Source organism: Monodelphis domestica, chromosome 8 (assembly GCF_027887165.1).
Source record: "Monodelphis domestica isolate mMonDom1 chromosome 8, mMonDom1.pri, whole genome shotgun sequence".
Classification (NCBI taxonomy): Eukaryota; Metazoa; Chordata; class Mammalia; order Didelphimorphia; family Didelphidae; genus Monodelphis; species Monodelphis domestica.
The window spans coordinates 162,664,178-162,690,416 of record NC_077234.1 but is presented as its reverse complement, the minus strand read 5'-3'; positions in this window follow the sequence as shown (position 1 = coordinate 162,690,416).

Sequence of the window (26,239 nt, the reverse complement as noted above, 5' to 3'; positions counted from 1 at the left end):
ATGCCCTTCCCGATATTGCAGGTCCTGAGTTTAGTTGTTAATCCTGACAGTTTGTGTAGTAGACCTTCATTTATCTGGCCCATGCCATGTAAAGACCTATCAGAAACCTGCATATCTCTATCTCTATCTCTATCTCTATCTCTATCTCTATCTCTATCTCTATCTCTATCTCTATCTCTATCTCTATCTCTATCTCTATCTCTATCTCTATCTCTATCTCTATCTCTATCTCTATCTCTATCTCTATCTCTATCTCTACCTCTACCTCTACCTCTATCTCTATCTCTATCTCTACCTCTACCTCTATCTCTATCTCTATCTATCTCTTTCTATCATCTCTATCTCTATCTCTATCTCTATCTCTATCTCTATCTCTATCTCTATCTCTATCTCTATCTCTATCTCTATCTCTATCTCTATCTCTACCTCTACCTCTACCTCTACCTCTACCTCTACCTCTATCTCTATCTCTATCTATCTATCTCTATCTCTATCTCTATCTCTATCTCTATCTCTATCTCTATCTCTACCTCTACCTCTACCTCTATCTCTATCTCTATCTCTATCTCTCTCAATCTCTATTTATATCTCCAACTGGTCCTGGGTTAAGGTCCTATGACCTCAAATCACAATTATACCCAAGAAAACAGGCAAGAGTAAAAGCAGTAATATAAAGCAGAAGTGTCAAACTCTAATACAAATGAATCTCTACACACCACAAATGGACATTACCTATGTTGTAGCTTTATTTGTTTTATTATACATTTCCCAATTACATTTTGTCACATTTGGAAGTTTTATGGCCCTCGAACAGTCAAGTAGGTTGCTGGTTGGGCACTCTTTTTTTAAACCCTTACCTTCCATCTTGGAATCAATACTGGGTATTGGTTCTAAGGCAGAAGAACAGTAAGGGCTAGGCAACGGCGGTTAAGTGACTTGGCCAGGGTCACATAGCTAAGAAGTGTCTGAGGTCAGATTTGAATCTAGGAGCTCCCATCTCTAGGTCTGGCTCTCAGGACACTGACCCACCCAGCTTCCCCCAGATACTTTTGATATAAAAGATACAGCAATCCCTGACCTATGCGTCAACATTGCCTAATTTTGGGGGATACTTATATCTAAGACCCCAGAAAGTTTCCCACAGAACTACAACCATAGATTTTTTCAAAATGGCGTCAGAGTTGAAAGAAAACTTAGAGGTCAACAAATCCAACTTGTACCTGAAGAGACCTTCCCTTTACAAAATTGTGGAGATGAGTCTCTCCAACTGAAGACCTCCACAGAAGGGGAAATTACCGACTTTCTGAAGCAACCTATTCCACGTTTTGGATTTTTCCTTTTACTTCAAATCAAAATCTGTCTGAACTTATCTTCAACTCACTGCCCCCAATTCTGTCCTCTGGAGTCAAGTAAAATAAGTTCTTCACATAACAACCTCTCAAATGCTGACAGAACTCATATCCTCTCCAAGTCTTCTCTTCTCCTAAACACCTAAGTTCCTCCAATAAATCTTCATCTGGTAAGATGCCCAGTCCTCTCAAAGTCTCTCATGGAACTTTAGCTCAGTGCAGCATCATTTCTCATCTCAGAAACAATCATGCCTTTCCCCTGATAGGCTCTGCTTGTTTAGGTGTTCAACAGCCTGACACAAATTCTAACAGCCTGCTAGGCTTTAAAGTGAATCTTCTTTAGCTCTCACAGATCTCTCTAGAGTTTTTGTTATGGATGGAAGCCACATTGGCAATTTCCCAGTCCTCTGGTACAGAAGCTGTTTATAACAACAGTTTATTGAGCAAATGAATTTATATATACTCTGTACCTGGACATTTTGTCCTGAGCCTAATTTTTAATATAATTTCAGCACAAGTCAGCTTCCCCAGAAGCACACACAATACCGGGGAACGTAAACACATAAAAAAACTGCCTAGAAATACCAGACTTCCTGAAGCTTCCCCATTCTGACACTAAGGCATCTTAGCTAACTCTCTTACTCTACTTCCTGTCAACAAAATCAGCTTGGCAGTCTGTAAAGTAGCTCAAAGGCTCTAACTTTTGCTGCTTTTATCTCCTGGCCTCGGAGTGGAAGAGAAGCTGATAACCTTTGTCATGGCTATAGGCAGAAGCTGCTGAGTTCCTCTTCTCACTGAGTGATGGACCTGCATTTCTGAGTGTGCCAACAGTATGTTAATACATGGGAAAAGTATGTGTGAGGGGGAAAGCATGATTGGCCTCACCTACATATGACACGTCTCCAAGGGGGCAATCTGCCTCACCTACACACGACACCGTTGAGTCTCACTTGCAAGAGTGAGAATTGCCCTCCCTCTATCCATGAGGGTGCTGTGCATTTGACAATTTGTCTGGGGTAAGCAGTTGTCCAGAGACTATCTTCTTGGTGAGCTAAAAACCCATTTTGTTCATTTCTGTATCTCTTGGTCCAGCACTCTCTGCATCCCCTTCTTGAAGAGAGTTCTTCTTGCTAGTCTTTTGCCAAAGACTATCCTCTCTGAAACTTTGAGGGTTTGCCAAAGAGGGCAATCTGTAGCCTCCTCTATCGATCTTCTTTACTTTCCAGTGTTCATCCCCCAAAGCTTTATTCTTGTTCAGTTGTTTCTGACTCTTTATGACCCCATTTGGGGATTTTCTTGGGAAAGGTACTAGAGTGGATTTGCATTTTCTTCTCCAGCTCATTTAACGAGACTGAGGCAAATGGGGTTAAGTGATTTGCCCAGGACCTGTCAGATCATAACTCTCTAAGGCTGGATTTGAACTTGGATCTTCAGGACTTCAAAACTCTGCTTCAACTGGCTGCTCAAGACACCCTAAATAGAAGCTTGAATTTAAAGGTTTTGTGCATTTGGGCATTTTGCCCAAGTTCCTCAATACCTAAACACTATCAACCAGGTTTGGCTTTCCTTGGGATCAGCAAGTTTAGAATCTATTCCACTGCACAAAATTGGAATTGAACTCCTCCTGTGATAGTAGAAGATGTGCAAGGATTTTGTATCCATCTACCTAAACCTAAAATGCAAGAAGTACCTCTGGATCCTGCTTGAAGCAACTGACATCTATCTTCTTAAGGGCATTATTTTCCTGTCTCTATGCTGGGACCAGTCACACTGCAGGATCCGATGATCAGGGCTTCTACATCTCAAGTACAGATCTTGGTATACTCAATAGCACCAATTCTTAGCAGCCCATCAATGAGAGCTGCCTCCAGAGGCATGGATTCAGAATTTTCTTGGTCCTTGCAGCTTCCTCTTCAACCTCCATCTCCATTCTGAGCTAATTCAATCTTACAGTCTTCTAAGTAGTCATTCAACTGGATAAGCACATTCATTAAGCCTGCCAAGTTACTGGGGGAGGGTGCTCTGTTGAAAGGTTCCAGAATTCATTTAGCTGAATATCTTGAAAACATTTATTAACCCTGCATTCTTCCAGTATTCCATACTCTTAGATAGTAGAATTCACTCATATAAATAATCCATAATCTCTCTTTTATATACCTGATGTAGTAATAATAACAATAATGGCTAGCATTTATAGCACCTACTCTGTACCAGGTAACGTGCTAAGTGCTTTACAAAAATTAGCGTAGGACATAGGTATTAGTTTAATTCCCATTTTATAACTGAGGAAGCTTGGACAGGAAACGGTTTAGCTATTTGTCCAAAAATCACATACCTAGTAGAAATATGAGGCCAGGTTTTAACGCATGTCTTCCTGACTCTAGGTACTGAGGTCAATTTTATGTAAAAGTACCTTAAAAATTGCCAGGATACTTACAAAATTATCTAGGCCTTAGGAGCTAGTGCCTTAAAATTAGGAGATATTTTATATACGTTAGCTCATTTCTTCTTCATGAGTCTTAATTTTTAGATGCTTACCCAGTCTACATGTAACCTCCAGCAAGAATCTCTAGGACTAATAATAAGGGGTAGTCATGGAGGGGTGGAACAGAGACTATAATAATGCCATTACCTTTGTGGCCTCACAACTTGTAACTTCCAGGATCACAGGTCTATTTGAGAGAAGGAATCTATAGGTATAATTAGAAATATAAATGTCATGCTGGCTTTTGGATGCAGAGTCAGCATTGCTCAAGACCTCAGGAAGCTTACAGCATAGCCCAGCTCATTAGAATTTCCTCTAGGAACACACATGATAGAGGAAACCAAAAACACAGATTCCACCTAGGCACTCTGGACTCCCAAGTTGTATGTATATATATATAAATGTGTGTGTATATATATATATATATATATATATAAATGTGTGTGTATATATATATATATATAAATGTGTGTATATATATATATAAATGTGTGTGTATATATATATAAAAATGTGTGTGTGTATATATATATAAATGTGTGTATATATATATAAATGTGTGTGTATATATATATAAATGTGTGTGTGTGTATATATATATAAATGTGTGTGTATATATATATAAATGTGTGTGTGTATATATATATAAATGTGTGTGTATATATATATATATATATATACATATATATACAGAAGGTATGAGTTAAAAAAGCCAAAAACAATGTAACAACTAGATTGCTCAGTAAACTGAAAACCAGGACAGGAAATGGAAGGTCCTGAGTTCAAATCTATCCTCAAATACTTCCTGCCTGTGTGATCCTGGGCAAGTCACTTAACCCTTATTACCTAGCCCATACAGCTTTTTTGCCTTGAACTTAGTATTGATTCTGAAATGGAGGGTAAAGGTTTAAAACAAAAAGAACTATGAGGAAACAATTACTTCTTACAGACCAATGCAAGCTCCCACATTTTCTTTCTCACTGGTTTAATCCCTCTCTGCCTTGAACACAGGCTCCAAGACTCTGGTGACCATTGGAATTTAGCCTTTCAGCATTCGGCTTCCATTCATCTTTGCTTGCTTAGACTGATTTACCCAGTAACTACCTCCCTCTGAACTCTCTTGTCTCTTCCTGGCAACCCCTCCGTTTCCTGTCCCCTTCCAATAAGGAACAAAATCGATGGCCTAACAAGGTCTCTTCACACATCTCAAATGAAAAATGTTAAAATAAGAAAGAAACTGGGGACATTCACAATACCAAAATAAACGTACCCCTCCATTTCAAGATAGAGCACTGAAAACATTAAGAAAAATAAGGGAGATGAACAAGGTAACACGTCTTGGTGGCTACTGAAGTTAGGTAACATGGAACTTTCCTCTTACATAAATGAGAAATTGTGGCTACAAAAGACACCCCAGAGAGATGTCAAATGCCATAACAGCTAGAACTATGGTCTCTAAAGCACTTGCATAAGAAGAAGAAAGGAAAGAAAAGGGGAAGGGGTGGGTAGGGGGAGAAATGAGAAAATAAATGCCAGCAGGGGGAAGAAATGACTTCAGTGACTAGCATGACCAAAACATACAAGTGAGAAGAGAGTTTCCATTATGATTCTACTCTAGTTTTCATGGCGCTACTTTGTTACTTTCAGTTCATGGGCATTATCAGAGCAAACGTGATTCCGAGTTTCCTCTTTTCACTCATAGTATCATAGAGTCTGAGCTAGAAACCTTCTCAGGAGTCATTTAGTCAAATTCCTTTATTTTTCAGATGAGGAAATGAGGAAAATGAGGCCAGAGAACTTGTGACTTGCCTAGGTTCACCTAAATAGTAAGTAGAATTTGTGCCTCCAGAGCTAGCTAGCATTCTCATTTTGCCAACTGTTTTATTCACCTGCTTCTGCAAAGAGTTTGACAAGGCATCAAGAGTTTCCTGCTGTGATTTAGATGACTCGGAGGGGAAGTGAGAAGTAAAAGAGGAAATTTATTTTATTTACTGTTCCTATTTAGAGTTCCAGCTTCTAATGATTTCATTCTAAAAATTAGAATGATCCAAAGACTTGCCAATGGTATTATTGGATAAAAGATAACTAACATTTTCTCTCTACATGTAGCATTATATTTAATAAAGCTCTTTCACATACATTATATCATTCTATCTGCTGCTAACATCTGATTCCAGTGCCTAATAAAGGTATTGGAATGATTGCGGCAATCACAGCCACTTTCTCAAAGGCTAAATGAGGGGAGTGAAAACTCTGCCAGCTCCTTCCAAGCTGGAAGGGCATTGAATGCACTCCCAGTGATGGACAATTTGTCTCTTGTCCAAGGCAGACTTAGTTCTTATTTAAATTGGAGAGGTTCATGATCAGAAGGTTGGCTACCAGGTGATAATATTTTTCTTTTTGGCCATAATAATTCTAATAATGAAAATTGTTGGAATTAATTCTAGTAATTTCATTGTGAAAATGATCTACAAAAGTATATAGGGATGGGATAGGCATCTGAAAGGATTACTCTTATTTATTTTATATTTTATTTTTTTATTTGAATAAGTTTATTTTGTCAATTTAGAACATTATTTCTTGGTTACAATAAGCACATTATTTCCCTCCTTCCCCTCTACCCACTCTTCCCGCAGCCAACATGCAATTTCATTGAGTATTACATGTGTCCTTGGTCAGAATCCATTTCCATGTTTTTGTTTGCACCAGGATGTTCATTTAGAGTCTACATCCTCAACAATATGCCTTCAACCCATGTATTCAAGCAGTTGTTTTTCTTTCGTGTTTTTACTCCCATAGTGTTTCCTTTGGATGTGGATAGTGGTTTTTCTTGTAGGTTCCTCTGAGTTGTTCAGGGTCATTGCATTGCCACTAATGGAAAAGTCCATTACATTCGATTGTACCACAGTGTATCAGTTTCTGTGTACAATGTTCTCCTGTTTCTGCTCCTCTCACTCTGCATCAATTCCTGGAGGTTGATCCAATCCCCATGGAATTGCTCCACTTTATTATTCCTTTGAGCACAATAGTATTCCATGACCAACATATACCACAATGTATTCAGCCATTGCACAATTGCAGGGCATCCCCTCATTTTCCAAGTTTTTGCCACCACAAAGAGCTCAGCTATGAATATTTTTGTACATGTCTCTTTCCTTATTATCTCTCTGGGGTACAAACCCAGCAGTGCTATGGCTGGATCAAAGGGCAGACAGTCTTTTATCGCCCTTTGGGCATAGTTCCAAATTGCCCTCCAGAATGGTTGGATCAGTTCACAACTCCACCAGCAATGCATTAATGTCCAAACTTTGCCACATCCCCTCCAGCATTCATTACTTTCCATAGCTGTCATGTTAGCCAATCTACTAGGTGTTGTTTTGATTTGCATTTCTCTGATTATAAGAGATTTAGAGCACTTTTTCATGTGCTTATTGATAGTTTTGATTTTTCTATCTGAAAATTGCCTATTCATGTCCCTTGCTCATTTATCAATTGGAGAATGGCTTGATTTTTTGTACAACTGAGTTAGTTCTTCATGAATTTGAGTAATTAAACCTTTGTTAGATGTTTTTGTAATGAAGAGTGTTTCCCAATTTGTTGATTCCATTCTAATTTTGGATGCATTAGCTTTGTTTGTACAAAATCTTTTTAATTTGATATAATCAAAATGATTGATTTTACATTTTGTGATTTTTTCTAGCTCTTGCTTGGTTTTAAAGTCTTTCCTTTCCCAAAGATCTGACAAGTATACTATTCTGTGTTCACCTAATTTGCTTATAGTTTCCTTCTTTATATTCAGATCATTCACCCATTCTGAATTTATTTTGGTGTAGGGTGTGAGATGTTGATCCAAACCTAATCTCTCCCATACTGTCTTCCAATTTTCCCAGCAGTTTTTATCAAAAAGTGGGTTTTGGTCCCCAAAACTGGGATCTTTGGGTTAATCATAGACTGTCCTGCTGAAGTCATTTACCCCAAGTCTAGTCCACTGATCTTCCTTTCTGTCTTTTAGCCAGTACCAAATTGTTTTGATAACCACTGTTTTATAGTATAGTTTGAGATCTGGGACTGCAAGTCATCCTTCTTTTGCATTTTTTTCATGATTTCCCTGGATATCTTTGATCTTTTATTCTTCCAAATGAACATTGTTATGTCTTTTTCTAATTCCGTAAAGATGTTTTTTGGTAGTTCAATGAGTATGGCATTAAATAAGTAAATTAATTTGGGTAGGATTGTCATTTTTATTATGTTAGCTCATCCCACCCATGAGCAATCAATGTTTTTTCCATTTGTTTAGATCTAGTTTTAATTGTGTGGAGAGTGTTTAGTTGTGTTCATATAGTTCCTGTGTTTGTCTCAGCAGATAGATTCCTAAGTATTTTATATTGTCTAGGGTGATTTTAAATGCAATTTCTCTTTCTAATTCTTGCTGCTGAGATGGATTGGAGATATATAGAAATGCTGTTGACTTATGCAGTTTATTTTGTATCCTGAAACTTTGCTAAAGTTGTTGATTATTTCCACTAGCTTTTTGGTTGATTCTCTAGGATACTTTAAGTATACCATCATATCATCCACAAAGAGTGATAGCTTCGTCTCCTCATTGCCAATTTTAATACCTTCAATTTCTTTTTCTTCTCTAAGTGCTACTGCTAGTGTTTCTAGTATAATGTTAAATAATAGGGGTGATAATGGGCATCCTTGTTTCACTACTGATCTTATTGGGAAGGCTTCTAGTTTATCTCCATTGCAGATGATGTTTGCTGATGGTTTTAGATATACTTTTTATTATTTTTAGGAAAGGTCCTTCTACTCCTATACTTTCTAGTGTTTTCAATAGGAATGGGTGTTGTATTTTATCAAAGGCTTTTTCTGCATCTATTGAGATAATCATGTGATTTTTGTCAGTTTGCTTCTTAATATGGTCAATTATGTGGATGGTTTTCCTAATATTGAACCATTCTTGCATTCCTGGTATGAATCCTACCTGATCATACTGGATAACCCTTCTGATGACTTGCTGGAGTCTTTTTGCTAGTATCCTATTAAAGACTTTTGCATCTATATTCATTAGGGAGATTGGTCTACAGTTTTCTTTCTCTGTTTTTGACTTGCCTGGCTTTGGGATCAGTACCATGTTTGTGTCATAAAATGAATTTGGTAGAACTCCTTCTTTGCTTATTCTGTCAAATAGTTCATATAATATTGGGATTAGTTGTTCTTTGAATGTTTGATAGAATTCATTTGTGAATCCATCTGGACCTGGGGATTTTTTCTTAGGGAGTTCTTTGATGCCTTGTTCAATTTCTTTTTCTGATATGTGGTTGTTTAGGTAATTTATTTCTTCCTCTGTTAGTCTAGGCAATTTATATTTTTGTAAGTATTCATCCATTTCACCTAGATTGCTATATTTGTTGCCATATAATTGGGCATAGTAGTTTTTAATGATTGCCTTAATTTCCCCTTCATTAGAGGTGAGGTCTATCTTTTCATCTTGGATACTGTCAATTTGGTTTTTTTCTTTCCTTTTTTTAATTAGACTGACTAGTCTATTTTATTTGTTTTTTCAAAGTACCAGCTTCAAGTCTTCTTTGTTAAATCAATAGTTCTTTGACTTTCAATTTTATTAATTTCTCCTTTGATTTTTAGGATCTCTAATTTAGTCTTCATCTGAGGATTTTTAATTTGTTCACTTTCTATTTTTTTAATTTGCATGCCCAATTCATTAACCTCTGCCCTTCTTAATTTGTTTATATATGAACTCAAGGATATGAATTTGCCCCTGAGTCCTGCTTTGGCTGCATCCCATTGGTTTTGAAAAGATGTCTCATCATTGTCATTTTCTTCAATGAAGTTAGTAATTGTTTCTAAGATTTGTTCTTTAACTAACCGGTTTTGAAGAATTGTATTGTTTAATTTCCAATTCATTTTTGATTTACCTCTCCATGTACACTTACTAATTATTATTTTCATTGCATTATGATCTGAGAAGGTTGCATTTATTATTTCTTCCCTTTTGCACTCATTTGCAATGTTTTTATGCCCTAATACTGTGAATTTCAAAATTACTCCACCCTATTCAGACCATTCTTTAGAAGATTGGATTTAGATATTTCCTGATCAATAACAATAGAGATACTTGGAATAACAGAATCAGGTCTTGGAAACTACATTCTCCACCCTACTCAGTGTAACAAGATTAGGAAAGGCTGCAGCAAACTCAAGATTTAATTATTTGAGAATATGGCCTTCAACAGACATGTGCAAAAAAAGGACAGACCTCTGGGTGGTCCTAGGTCAAGCTAGAGCCACCATTGGCACATGTGAGACATAGGAAGTGAGGTAGAGAACAGCCTCTGGAGTTCTCGTGAAGAGGGCTAGAGTAAGTTTGAGGCTGGTGCTTGGAGTTGCAGGAGCCCTGTCCTTCTGATTGGTCACGTGAGTGATACGGATTGATCCCTTTCCTTGCCTTGGTTATCCAAGGCCTTAAAGCCCGCTTTGGCTCAGCCTGAGCCAGACTGGGTTTGAATTAAACTTCTTTCCTTCTCTCCCTTTTCCTTCTCTCTCTCTCTCTCTCTCTCTCTCTCTCTCTCTCTCTCTCTCTCTCTCTCTCTCTCTCTCTCTCTCCAATACTTTCTTCCTCCTGTTGTAATTAAAACACCATAAAAAATTTGGCAGCTGACTTGAGTGTTTCATTTAGGAATTATATAAGTGAATTCCTTGGCGACCTTAAATTAATATATATATCAGTCTTTTAAAGTGATTTAAATATCACAATACATAGTCAATTTTTGTGAATGTACCATGTGCTGCTAAAAAGAAGGTATATTCCTTTTTGTCCCTATTTATTTTTCTCCACATGTCTACAAACTCTAATTTTTCTAAGCTTTCATTCACTTCTCTTACCTCGTTCTTATTTATTTTTTGGTTTGATTTATCTAGTTCGGATAGAGGAAGGTTCAGGTATCCCACTAGTATATTTTTTCTGTCTATTTCATCCTTGAGCTCCTCTAGTTTCTCCTTTATAAATTTGGATGCTATGCCACTTGGTGCATACATGTTGAGTATAGATATTTCCTCATTGTCTATACTGCCTTTTATCAGGATGTAATTACCTTCACTATCTTTCAACTAGATTTATTTTTACTTTGGCTTTGTCAGATATCAGGATTGTGACTCCTGCCTTCTTTTTTATCAGTTGATGCTCAGTAGATTTGGCTCCATCCTCTTACTTTCACCCTAAGTGTATCTATCTTCCTCATGTCTGTTTCTTGTAAACAGCATACAGTAGGGTTTTGGATTCTAATCCATTCTGCTATTCACTTGCGTTTTATGGGTGAGTTCATTCCATTCACATTCAGAGTTATGATTACTAGCTGTGTATTTCCCACCATTTTGATTTCTACTCCTGGTCCTGCCTTTTCTTCTTTTACTATTTCCTTCTACACCAATGTTTGTTTATAATCAGTCCCCCCAGTTCCCACTCTTATTTTACTTCCCTTTCTACCCCTCCCTTCTTATTACCCCTTATTTCCCTGTAGTCTTTCTAAAATTTCCCCCCCACCCTCTACCTCCCTTATACTGCTTCGCTCCCCACCAGTCCATTTGTTACACTTCTACTCCACTATAGGGTGCAAATCTATTCTCTGCCCAAATGGATTAGATTATTCTTCCCTCTTTGGGTCAGTTTCAGAGCATGTAAGAGTTGAGTATTTCCTATCTCCAATCTCTTTACCCTTCTGGTGTATTGATGTTCTCCCCCCTACTGCCATGAGCTTCTCTGTGACATATAAATTTACCCCCATTTGTTTCTTTTCCCATTTCTTTTAGTACTAACCTCTTTTTTTAGCTCTAGTTATATATATATATATATATATACACACACACACGTACACATATTTATGCATGCATATATCTATATACCTATTTATGTCTTGTCCTTTCATTCTATACAGTTTGTCTCTGTTCCCTCTAAGTGTAATTCTTCTAGCTGCCCAGGTGATAGCAAAAGTTTTTAAGAGTTACCAATGACCTCTTTTCTTATAGGGATACATATCATATTAACTTATTGAGTCTCTTAAAAAATATTTTTTATTGTTTTGTTTCATTTTTCTTTTCCCCCTCTTTTTTAATTACCTTTTAATGATTCTCTTGAGCTCTGTGCTTGGACATCAAATTTTTTGTTCATCTGGTCTTTTCTTTACAAACACCTAGAATTCTTCTATTGTGTTGAATGACCATACTTTCCCCTGTAAGAATATAGTCAGTTTTGCTGGGTAGTTGATTCTTGGTTGTAGACCTAGTTCCCTTGCTTTCCAGAATATCATATTCCATGCCTTTGGGTCCTTCAGTGTGGATGCAGCCAGATCCTGCATTATCCTCACTGTGGTTCCATGGTAGCTGAATGACTTCTTCTTGGCAGCTTGTAATATCTTTTCTTTTGTCTGATAGTTCTTGAATTTGGCTATAACATTCCTGGGTGTTGTCAGTTGGGGATTAAATACAGGAGGTGATCTGTGGATTCTTTCAATCTCCACTTTCCCCTCTTGTTCTAGGTTATCGGGGCAGTTTTCCTGAACAATTTCCTGTAGTATTATATCCAAGCTTTTTCTTTTGTCATGGTCTTCTGGTAGACCAATGATTCTTAAATTGTCTCTTCTCAAACGATTTTCTAAATCTTTTGTTTTGTGAATGAGATGCTTCACACTTTCCTCATTTTTTTCATTCTTTTCATTTTGTTTTATAATGTCCTGCTGCCTTGTGAGGTCATTTAATTCCAGTTATTGTATTCTGGTTCTTAAAGACTGGATTTCATCCCTGGCTTTTTGGTCATCCTTTTCATTCTGGTCTGATTTTCTTTGAAGGTCATCTTTCATCCTCTTTACCTCATCTTTCATCTCCTTTGTCTCATCTTTCATCTTCTTCACCTCATCTTTTGTCTCCTTTGCCTCATTTTCCAGCTGGTTGATTTTGGCTTTCAAGACACTATTTTCATGTTTTAGTTCAAGTGCCTTTATTTCCAGATCACTTATCTTAATTTTTAAGTTCTTTTCCCAATTGCCCTCAGGTTCTCTTCATTGTGTTTTGAGTTCTTCCACAGCCTGTATCCAATTCGCTGGGATTTCTGATTTATCGTTTGCTGATCTCTCCCCCTCTGTTCCATTTGCTGAATAGAAGCTGTCCATTGTAGTTTCTTTTTTTTTCTGTTGTTTGCTCATATTCACCCCTTCTTCTTACTCCCTGCATTTGTCTGTGCTCTTGCTCCTCTAATTTTTTTGGTTTTGGGGGCTTCTCTCAGTCTACCCTCTTGGAGCTTTAACAGAAGATCTCTCGGTGTAGTCTCTGGGGGAGGGTTGTTGGGGGTTTGAGCTTCCCTGTCCTCTGGAGGCTTTTGATTGGATTAAAGTTCAGCAGTCAATGAGGATGGGTGTGGAGCCTGGGCTTCCCTGAGTTTTGGAGACTTTTGATGGGATTAAGTTCAGCTTAGTTGGGCTGGGTGTACTCTGAGTCCAAAACATCCTGGAAGGCTGGAGCAAATATGGAGGATCTCCACAGCTCTGGCCAGGCTGCCAGCTAGATGCTCCCTCTCTAGCTCCTTCCCCACCATCTGTGTTGGATGCTCTGAACTTGGCACAGCCCTGCCTCCAAGGTACACCCTCCAGACCAACTCCTTTGCCCACCTAGAAGTTCCTGCTGCCACTGGGGTCTCAGTGCTCTGGGTGGAAGGGGGGATGGGTCCTGGGACCTTCCTTCTGTCTTCCCCTTAAACCTGAGTGTTCTTGGATTCCGGCTTTTCAGGAAGTGTGCCTTTTGAATTACATCCAGCAGGAGGGTTCCTTGGCTCTGTCTTGTTTTTAAGTTTGATTTTCAGCACCCTAAGAGCATTCAGTTTGTGATCGGTTAGGAAGGGTATTCAGAGGTTTGAACTTCTGCTCCTTCTAGGCCCCCATCTTGACTCCACTTCAGGATTACTCTTATTAATGAACTCATATACTATATTAATTTCCCAATTACATGTAATACCAATATTCAAAGTACATTTCCCAAAATAATAAAATCCAAATTGTGTGGAAAATAATACTCAGATAAAGCCAAAATCATAAAACAAAAACCCAAATTAAGTTAAAAATAGCATGCTTTCTTCTGCATTATGACTCCAACAGGTCTTTCTCTGGAGGGCTCTAGTATTCTTTGTTAGAATTCCTTTAGAATTGTCCTATATCACTGTATTGCTGAGAGTAGCTAAATCTTTCACAGCTGATAATCCTAAAATATTGCTGTTACTGCATGCAGTGTTCTTCTGGTTCTGCTTATTTCACTCTATATCAGTTCATAAAGATATTCCTAGCTTTTTCTGAAATTATCCTGCTCATCATTTCTTATAATACAATAATATTCCATTACTCTCTTATACCACAATTTGTTCAGCCATACCCCAATTGATGGAAATCCCCTCAATATCTAGTTCTTTGCCACCACAAAAAGAGTTCTTATAAATATTTTAGTACATTTAGGTCCTATCTATATATTTTTTAACACTTTGGGATATAGACATGGTAGTGATATTATAGAATTAAATGGTATACATAGTTTTATAGCCCTTTGAGCACAATTCCAAATTGCCTTCCAGAATGATTGGATGTGAACTCACAGATTTTTTTCAATTTTTAAAAAAATTTTTTATTTAATTAGTCAACTTAGAACATTATTCCTTGGTTACAAGAATCATATTCTTTCCCTTCCCTTCCCCCACCCCTTCCAATATCCACACAATTCCACTGGGTTTTACATGTGTCCTTGATCAAAACCTATTTCCATGTTGCTGATGTTTGCACTAAGATCATCATTTAGAGTCTACATCCCCAATCATATCTCCATAGACCCATGGAGTCAAGCAGTTGTTTTTCTTCTGTGTTTCTACTCCCACAGTTTTTCTTCTGAATATGGATAATGTTCTTTCTCATAAATCAGAGAAATGTAAATCAAAACAACTCTGAGGTACCACTTCCCACCTAGCAGATTGGCTAACATGGCAGCAAAGGAAAGTAATGAATTTTGGAGGGCATATGGCAAAGTTGGGGCATTAATGCATTGCTGGTGTAGTTATAAATTGATCCAACAATTCTGGAGGGCATTTTTTTCAATTTTAAAAAATTATATACTTGGGAATTCCAACACTAACAAAAAACCTAAATAAATAATGCATGAAAAATTATGTGCAAAATTACAACCTCCACATTGTTTACAGCTTGTTTTAAAATATGTAAAGTACATATGTGTGCTAATATAAACATCTGCTGCTTTTGAGTTCCCTTTAGTTTTGTTTAAATTGGATAATTTCCCCCCTGATTTTGTGTTTGCTATTTTTTAGTGTAATCATAGTATGCATTATTCTTATTCTCTTTTTTCTCATTTCATCACCATATATTTCCCTTATTTTCTTTATATTACTAATATTTGTCATTTCTAATAACATAATACAATTCAGCCACTTATCCAAATCATTGTATTTGTGTTATTTTCAGTTCTTTTATCATTATAAACAAAGCTTCCATGAATAGTTTCATGCATACATAGCTTTTTACTCTCTCAGTAATGGCCTTAGGATCTAATCCTGATAATGAGATCCCTAGGTCAATGAGCATGAACTACTTTATGGTTCTCGATGTATATTTTCATTTTATTTTCTAAAAAACAGTTCACAGCTGCTTTAGCAATGTAATATTAGACTTGTTTTTCCATGTTTCTATCAGCATTTAATTTGGTCAACTTAACTCATCTGGTTCTCAGTTAACATACATTACACCAAGGTCATATTGAACTAGACTGGTCCTTAAACAGATACAATCTATATGTTAAGAAGAGTTTTATTCTTCTAATAGAGTATATTATTCTTTCTTTACCCCAGGTTTGATAAGAATAGGGTTCTAGTACTATTAACACTCCACCCTCTCCTCTTCTCTGTGACAATTCTTCCACTCATTCCTTCTCCACATGAGATAGCCATTCTACCCTATCTCAAACTGATCTACTCCACTACCACTTTGGGTCTTTTTGAAGTGGTGATTGAAGGATTCTTTAATTTCTATTTTACTTTCTGATTCTAGAATTTCTGGGCAATTTTCCTTGGAGTATGGTTTTTAAACTCTCATTGATCAGAACTTTCTAGGAATCTAACTATTCTTATGTTTCTTTCATTGATCTATTTTCCAGGGAAGTTTTGTGTGAGTGTGTGTGAGTGTGTGTGTGTGATGAGATATTTCATATTCTCTTCTATTATTTTATTCTTTTGATTTTGCTTTATTATTTCTTATTGCCTTAGAAAATAATTAGCTTCCCCTTTTCTAATTGTAGTTCTTAATAAATTATTTTCTTCTATGAGTATCTAGATCTCTTTTTTTTATTTGGGTAAGCTTTCTTTCATAATTTTCTGGATTTTCTTGCATTGTAGTTATTATTTTTTCCTTTTTTCCCCTTCAACTTCTCTCGTTTGACTTTTGAAGCTCTTCCAAATGCTCCTTGTGAGTTTGTGGCCATTTATTGGATTTCTTTGCTGTTTTTAAATGAAGTGTCTCTTAAGGAGACCTTAAGCCAAGGTCTTCTCTATCTCCATAATACTTGTCAATGGCTGGGTTCTTTTTCCTTTGATTGTTCATTTTTTAATTCTATTTTTTTTAAATTAGCAGTTAGGCTAATAGTCTTAATTATTGGCTTTTTTCCTGGAGTTTCAAAGTTCTTAGGGTGCTGGGGTATGTTACTTTAGGTTTCAGTATTGAGGGGGTTGTTTTTTCCCAGGTCCTATTTAGTTATTCCAGTTTTTATTGTCCAAGGTCTTGGTCCCTCACTCAAGCCCCAGTCTCTAATTGAACTCAGGTGTTCCAACCAGAGTCCAAGGGTAGTTCTGCCAATGCCAGTGCATATAGCCAATCTACCTCCCCCCTGTGGCAGCAACCAAAGACTCAGCTCTCCTAGGATTAACAACAACTGATGGGCCCCAATCCTTCAGCAACCACATTCACCTGTGCCTGCTTCTTCCTCATTCCTCCTCTACTACTGCCTCAGCCCAGGATAGAGCAGGTGTCTAGTCCATGTTCCTCAAGCCTCCATCATCCCTCATTTATTAGCAGCAAGGTTTGAATTCCTGCCCTTAGGGCCTGACACCTGTAGATTCTGTGGTATCCACACCTTCAGTCCCCAACAGTGTGACATTAGGAGTCTCTAGAGCCTGAGGCTGTAGCAGACACAACTGCTCCCAGGACCCTCTGCTTGCAGATTCCAGTGGTATCCTCAGGGATGAAAACTCTGAGGATCAGTTAACAAAGCAAAGTTGCTTGCTGTTGATTCCACTCTGTTTGCTCTGTTCTAACACCAGGGCTGTGGTGATGGGTCAAAGGTCAGGGAAATCAGAAACCTTCCTCCTTAGTCATCCCTGGATTCAGCATGGAGTCCCTTTTTTCTGCTTTTATCATTGATTCTATGAAGTTATTTTGGTTGTTTGTGGGGGTGGTATTAGGAGAGCAAGAAAATTTCATACCTTATTCCTCTCTTTTCTAAACTCATAGATCTTAAGTCTAGAAGTAAAAAATCTCTGTGAGTTGAGTAGATTGCATATAATTTTAAAAAATAAGGAAATTGAAGCTCACAAAGCTTAAGCAGTTTGTTTACTATATAGCAAGTAAATTGTAGTCAGCCAGTTAATAAATATTTTTAAGTGCCTATTATGTCAGGTGCAGTGCTAGGGATACAAAGAAAGGTAAAAGACAGTCTCTGCCCTTGAAGAGCTCACAATGAAAACAACTATGTAGACAAGAAAAAACAGGATTAATTGGAGATGTTTAACCGAGGGATGTAAGTAGCATTAAGGGGGATTGAGAAAAGTTTCCTGTAGAAGATAGGATCTTGCCTAGGATTAGAAGGAAGATATATGGGGCAAGAGAAGATGAGGAGGGAAAAAATTCCAGGTAAGGATGGTAAGGGGGAGATAGCCAGTGAAAATGTCTGGAGTTAGGAGCTTGAGTGTATTATTTAAGGAATAACAAAGAGTAATCCTGAGTCAAAGGATATCTGAGTAGGGGGAAGAGTGTAAAGTGTAAGAAGATGGAAAGGTAGGGGAAGGTCATGAATGGTAAGAAAATAGAAGAGTTAGGATTAATAAATAACACTGATCCTGATAACTGATTCTTCAGCATGTTGAGAGATAGAGACTCTAATACACTGTTGGTGGAACTGTGAATTGATACAGGTATTTTGGAGAGTCATCTGGAATTATGTCCAAAGAGTTATAAAACTGCCTGTATCCTTTGACCTAGGAATCTCATTATTAGATTTGTTTCTTAAGGTGATGAGGGAAAGAGAAAAAGAACCTATATATTCTAAAATATTTATAGCAACTCTCTTTGTGGTGTCAAAGAACTGGAAATTTAGGAGATATCCATCAATTGAAGAATGGCTCAACAAATTGTGACATATGGTTGTGATAGAATACAACTTCACAGAAACAAATCATGAGCAGGTTAATTTTAAAATACCAAAAAGACCCACATGAAATTTTAAAGACTGAAACAATCAGAACAAAGAAAACATGTACAGCAAGGTAACTATTATTTGAAGAATAACTTGTATATATTTCCAAAGAAAGAACTGATAAATAGAAACAAGCAAGACATAGTTTTACATATACTTTATTTGTTGTTAAATGATGCCTTCTCTAGTGTAGAGAGGAGAGAGGGAAATACAGAGAACTTTAATATAAAAAACAAAAACAAAAAATGCAGAAAAGAGAGAAACAGGGACAGAGAGAAGAACATAGAACGACAGAGACAGAGAATTCTTGCTATTTGTAAGGAACTGTACTAAGCAATGGTGATAAAAATGCAAGCAAGACAGAGAGTCCTTGCCTTCAAGAAGTTTACATTCTAATGCAAGAAGAAAACATAAAGAGGAAACTGGAAAGTCACATGAACAATTTTATATAGATGTCGGAAAAGTGAGGAAGAAATAGAGGCTTAGTTGTAGACAAATGAGGCAAAAACTCATCTATCAAAGCATTATATTTTGGGAGCAAGAGACTAGGATTTCAGTGGGAAATGGATGAGGATAATGGACAATATGAAGTTATCAATATATGGAAATGGATGGGAAAATATCTAAAACTGCAAGAGTCTAGGTTTGTGATCTCAAACTCAAAGTATAAATTCATTTTAGGTGTATATAATTTATTTATTATCAACACTACCATTTAAAAATAGTTTAACTTAATTTCCAGATAGAAAATTATTGATATTTTTTGTTTTTATTTCATCTCTATCTTCCCCTATATCCCTTCTACTCTGACGCTAGTATTAAATTTAATTCTGCAACTAGCTGCCCTCTCTTCTACTTAATGAAGCATCCTTCATAACAAATAATAAAAAAGAAGAAAGAAAAACAGTTCAGCAAAACTCAACAACATATTAGACAGAACATTTTATGCATTCTTCCAAAGCCTTAGTTCTCAAGAACTAAGAAGTCATCTCTAGCCCCAACTCCTCAAGTTATAGATGAAGAAACTGAGTCAGAAGGAGATTGTATAAGGTCACAAGACATCAAAGATAAAATACAAACCCGGTTTCTCTGATTTCAGACTTAATAGTCTTCTTTGAGGCCAAGGTTGTTTTTATACTTTTCTAGCATCCAGTTTTTATTGTTTTGTCACTCTTTTCATTTGCATTGTTATAATTATTAGGTATTTGAGAGGATTACATGAGTATAGATTGAGAGCTGAAAAAGACAAAAGAAGTCATCGAGTTCCACCTCCTCATTTTAATGATGAGGAAAGTGAGACCCATAATTGATAGAGTTTAAATGACTTGTCCAAGTTCATAAAAGTAAAAATCCCCAAACCAGATTTTGAATCAGACCCTTAGACTTTAAAGCCAACACTCTTACCCTCATACCATGTTGTTTTAAAGGTTCTGATTGCTTTATTTTGCATCAATTAATGTCTTTCTGTGTTTCCCTGTATTCATCATATTCATCATTTCTTAAAGCACATAAATATTTTATTATATTCATGTACTACAATTTGTTTAGTCATTCCACAGTTGATAGACATTTACTTTGTCTTCAATTCTTAAGTACTACAAAAAGTGTTATAAATATTTTGATGTATTTGGGGGCTTTCAGGGAGATGTTAACCTGTAGTGTATGCCAGCAGTTGGACCTCTAGGTTATAGGATTTGGAAATTTTACTCACCTTCTGGTGATAGTTGAAAATTATTTTCTAGAATTTTCTAGAAATTATTTTCTATTCAGCCTCTTCAATATTGACTTCCTATCTTATGTAATCTATTCCAGTGATGGATATAAGATGAAATCTTAGAATTATTTCAATTTCAAATTTAGTATTCCCTTATTTTTAGTGACTTGGAACTATAGTTATTATTAATAGTTTTCAATTCTTTTGAGAGTGGTCTGTTCATATCTTGTAACCACTTTGTCACTGGGGAATGAATTATGGTCATATATTTGTTTTAGTTCTGTGTGTATAAATATTTATTTATCCATCAGACCCTTATCAGAGACATTTGATGTAAAGGTTTTTCCTAATTGATTTCTTTTTCCATTCTCTTAATTACATTAATTTTGTTAGCACAAAATAAGATTTCCATAACTTCCGTTATGAAAATTTTTCAGTTTCATCATCAGACCTCCTACATATTGCTAATTCTAGGAGTATTTTTGTTTGATTTTTATTGGGTTTTTTTTTTTTTTTTGCTTTTTAGGTTCAAAATACTTTAGTGATTACTATTCCCTAAATGGAGAGGAGTAACCCTAAGTTTATACCTGAAGGCTCCATTCTTGCCTACAAACTTAAATTAAACCAACAAAACAAAACAAAAGAAGTCATCACAAATAGTAAATACTAAGTCCATTTCTTTAAGCATTGTTTAAAAATGTAAAAGGAAACATAGAGTGAATGAGCTCTTCCACTGGGAGCCATATAGCTTAATCAGGAAAGGGGACCTCATCTCATCCAAAGGGAAATTTCCCAAAATCTCTAAAGAGACAAACTAGAGACTAGGAAAAGTTGAGGTGCTAGGTCACCCAGATTTTTACTGCTTCCTTGTCTCTCCTTCCACTGGACTGTCCCTAAGAGAGTATGGAAACACTGAATCTTTTTATCTCAAAGCAGTTATGAAAAATGTTTCTTCCTTCCAAGACTCTCAGATCAATTCTGTCCTTCATGCAGGCACACAATATTAAGTCATCATTCTATCCAATCAATTAACATTTATTAAGGACCTACTATATGCCAAGCATTGTCACATCTAAGCAGTAGCTCGCAAAACATCTCAGTCTTAAAATCTAGATTATCTTGTCATTTCCACTACTTTATAAAATAACAATGGAGAACGGGGTGCAACTTTTATGTTTTAATGGGAAAATTTCTAGAATTTTCACAAATGAATATAGTACTAATTTAAGTTTCAGATATTTATTTTTGTTAAAATAAAAAAAGTATTTTTCTGTCATGTTTTGTACGGTGTTTTGTACTGTAATTTGTCAAAGACCTTTCCTGCATCCAGGGATATTCACATGGTTTGAGATATTTTTATTTTTAATATAATTATCATATTGTTTGCTTAATGTTGAATCTTCCTTGCATTCTTGGCATCATCATTTACATCTTTGTTTCTATTCACAAAGACTGGGCAATCTGATCCCATTCATCTGAGCAAAAGAAAAAAGGGACTGCATAATATGACAAGGGAAGGCACAAATTGTCCAATGAATTCCACCACTTGGGAAATTTCAGATCCCTGATCTAGACCAGTTTAAAAAAATGATAAATTAAGGAAGTAGGAAAAGTAAAATGAGGTCTGTTAACATGAAAAGAAACATCCAAAATATTACCTAATCAGGTACTGCTACATTGTAAATGGTTTTGGAATTCTTATTTATCTGCAAGAAGATCTCAAAGGAAGCAATAAATAGCTAAAAAGGCAAGTAGGATAGAGTGCTGGGTTTGGAGTTAGGAAGACCCAGATACTTATTGTGTGACCCCAATAATGACCCTGTTTGCTTCAGCACCTCATCTGTAAAAATGAACTGGAAAAGAAAATGGCAAATCATTCCAGTATCTTTGCCAGGAAACCCCCTAATGGGTTTTAACATAAATGTCTTAGTCCTTGACTAAGTGAAGCCACTATAACCAGTTCAGATAGAAATAGGAGTGGGGAAGAGGCAAGAGAAAGACCAGATGCTGGAAACAGACCCGAGGCCATTTTTTTTTTTGCCAGGGTCAGTTTCTGAACATGACACCCCCCCCCCCCAACATCCCTAGGGCATGTGATCAGACAAACGGGGACTGCTAACAATGTTGGGAATGGTTATAAAGAGTCAGACATGAGTAAAATCACTGAACAGCCACAATAAAAAGCTAAAAATATCTCATTCGATATCTAAGGGCTCAGGCTTAATCCCTACATGCAAACAAACATTGTGCTACAGAATCTCAGAGTAAGAAAAGTCTTCTGATACTCATTATCTAGGGAAGGATCCAAGTCATACTTGAACTGGCAGTAAGAAGGCCAGAAAACATTTAATACAACACAATTTCTTTTATAAGGTCCCTAATAAGTAGTTTTCCAGTCACCCCTTGAAGATCTCCAGTGATAAAAACTCATTACCTCTTTCAGGAGACCATTGCATTTAGGGGAAGTTCTCATTTTTTGGCAAAAATTACCCTATATCAGACCAAATAAGACTTTCTGTAATTTCTACACATTAATCTAAGTTCTTCCATCTGGGGCCAAAGAAGTCTAATCCTTCTTTTTATATTCTAACTCTTCAAATACTTCAAGATCCCCATTATGCCTTTTTATCTCCTTCTTTCCTTTTCCCTACCTCCATATGGATCTTCTCTGCTCTAGAATAACCATCCTCAGTTCCTTTGACCCAGCTTCAAATGGCATTATCTCCATTACGCTCGGCATCATGTTCTCTTTCCTGGACCAATTCCAGCTTTTCAATGAATTAGCACTCAGAACTGAACTCAGTCCTGTGTGCATTTAGACCTTGGAAAAATACCATGAGATTATGATTTTCATCATTCTGAAAACTCCACCTGTATTAAGGTCTCCAACTAGGGCTCAAACTCCTTTTCACTGATAAGACAGTATGGTTCTCTGCTTTGAGAAATTGTGGCACACTGACAGAGAGTTGGGAGACAGGCATGGGCATACAACCGCAAATTAAGTTGCATATAATTCAAGGAAGACTTTGGGGTAACTCAGGGACCCGCTGCTATGGGATACACTTTAAAAACCACTGTTGTAGTCTACACAATGTTATTTTTCTTGCTGCCACGGCAAGCCCACCAATCTTTTTCATAAAATCATTTTTTTTATGAATGCCCCTCCAGGTTGTGCTTATAAAGTTGGAATTTTGAAACCAAAATGCCAGGCTTTACATGATATCTATTTAATGAATCTTATTAGTCCTCTTTATAGAGATATTTTATGTCTTCAATCTGTTATCTAACCTGTTAGCTATTCTTTTTAGACTCATGAATGTACAAATGAATGAAAAAAACACAAGTGTTTACTGTGCACTGTGCTAAGGGGTTTTGTGTACATAAATACAGAAAGCAAGATAGTTCCTACCCTCAAAAAGCTTAAATTCTAAGAGGAAAAAACAACAGTGTAGTCATGTACAGGAGTGGAAGGAATGTTGTACTGGAAATTCACAGGGATGGTGAATTAAAATTGATCAAATACCTTTATTTTTTAAAACATTTTTCTGTTATATATAGAAATACTTTTTTTACAGTTGTTTTTGACATTTTAAAATTCAGATTTTTCTCTCTCCCTAACTTTCTCACCCCCCTGCCCCAAGATGAATAGTCTGATATAGATTACATTGGTACTTTCATGTAACATGATTTCCATATTGCTAGTCATGATAGAAAACATATAACACATACAGTAGCGATCTCATGAAGGAAATATAGTGGAAGATCACCTATTTTGATCTGTATTCAGATTCTAACAGTTCCTTCTTTGGCTATGGATAATATTTTCATATGAGTCCCTTGTGGTTATTTTGGAGACATACTTTGCTGATAATAGTTCAGTGTAATATTTATTGTAATATAATATTAATAGATATTACAGCTTTTGGCAGAGCCAGCTAGGTTTTCCAACCTATTTTGTCAAGAATTTGGTAAGAAGAAGTCAGTTGGAGCTGTCAGAGAAGTTTCAGAGAAATCGGGCCTACATACATTTCAAAAGCCTGTGTGACTGTGGAAAGAAGCCATTTTGAGAGCAGTGTTGAGTGCAACTAATCTGCCTAGTAACACCACAGCCAAAAGGAACCACTCCTTCTGAAGGGAGGAGGCAACTTTTTTTTTTTAAACCCTTACCTTCTGTCTTGGAGTCAATACTGTGTTTTGGTTCCAAGGCAGAAGAGTGGTAAGGGCTAGGCAATGGGGGTCAAGTGACTTGCCCAGGGTCACACAGAGGAGGGAACTCTTAAAGGGCCAGACTTAAAAACATTTTTTTTTCCTGTTGCAAAAGACTTTTCAAGATACAAGATGGCAAAGAAACTATTACTTGTCATGGATTGGACATTTCTTTTATATGTTTTACAACTTATCTTTTGCCAAAATTCCAGATTATATTTGTTTTCTGCTTGGGATCTATGAAAGTTTGCATTGGCTGAATATAAGTATATGTTGCTTGATTTCATTCATTCCCACATATGCTGGAGCATTAGTCTTCTTAATCCAATTATACTATGCCCTAAAAAAAGGTGTGCATCTAATTTATGGGAAAAAAGCAAAAGACAATGAAATGGCCATGATGATTTTACCCACGAGGGAGGAGATGATGCAACTAAAGCCAATGATGAAGCAACTGACTGAGGAGAAACAAAGTGGCAAATATATTAACACACAACAAGACATACCTAAAATAACGATGTAGTTAAGCAAGACAATACAGATGGGGTTGGAAGTGGAATACCGATATTGCCATGAAGAGATCAAACAAGCCTACAACCAGATAGCAGCATAACTCATATTAAAACACATAAACCATTTACAACAGCTGACATTGAAAGTCTGAAAAGACGGACGCCTTCTTGGTTTTCAGAACCTGTGAGATGTTTGAAAGAATTTAAAAGAGCAATTAGGCTTTATGATCCAGATTTCCAGGACACTGAAATTCTTCTCTCAGAATTATTTTCAAAATGGTAAAAACAACAATTTATTGATGAAACAAGAAACAATCCAAATTTAACATCATGGCCAGAGGAAGGAACAGACTTAGAGTTATCTAATAATGAAAATCTATGTTACCTAAGAAAGGCCAGAGAAGATCTATTAGAGGCAATGAAAAGTTTTTCAAAAAGACCAGATACTTGGGGAAATTTTGAGAAATTGAGACAGGAAAGTGGGGAACATCCATCAAAGTTCCTCGATAGAGTGATTGAAATAGCAGAGGATGTGCTTGGATTTTAAAATTTAACTGAACAAAATCTCCAACACATAAGGAGACACTTTGTGAAAAGCAGTAACACACTTATTAGATCATATTTTAAACTTTAATGCCCAGACTGGGAAACACTAAGTCTGGAAGATTTAAGAAAAACTGCAACTTACATATTTACAGGTCATAAAGAAATCCTAGAGGAAAAGGATGAAATAACAAAAGAGCTTAAAACCAAGCTTAATGAGTCAAATAGCACAATTAAAAATAAAGAAATTGAAGAAATAAAAACAAATCTAGCCACTCTGCAATCATACAAACCCACAAGAAATTACACACAAAGCAATCAAAGGAGAAACTTACCCAAATGTTTCATATGTGGGAAAATGGGTCACATGGTTCGAGGCTATTATTTAAAGGCACAGTTAATCCCAGCTAATAACAAACAGAGGTCCTGGAAAAGCAACATAAAGCATAGCAGCAATAATACACAAACAAATACAAAATGTTGTACTTGTAATTTCAAGAATTCATAGCAAGTACCAAATTTAGAAACCATGGAGAGATACATCCAACAAGGAGTGGAACCACATTATTCCCAAGTAGTCTCTGGTGCTGCCAAACAAAGTCAGTTATGAAGCCAGGTACATGGGGTAACATCAAAAGAGAAAAACTGGAAAGGAAATGGGGGAAATAAAAAGGAAAGAGACTGAATGCAAATAGAATTTAGGGGTCCAAAAGCAGAAAATAAAACTAAAGAACTGATAGAAGAAGAAATCCAATTAGATAATGATGTAACAGAGATTAAAGAGAAAAATTTTGGAATAGTGGAACAAGCTACAAAGAAAGAGGAAGGAACAGATCTGGCAACAGTCTGTAATACACAAACTTTAAACTTATTTAGGACATTATAACTTTAAAAGCAAAGAACATGA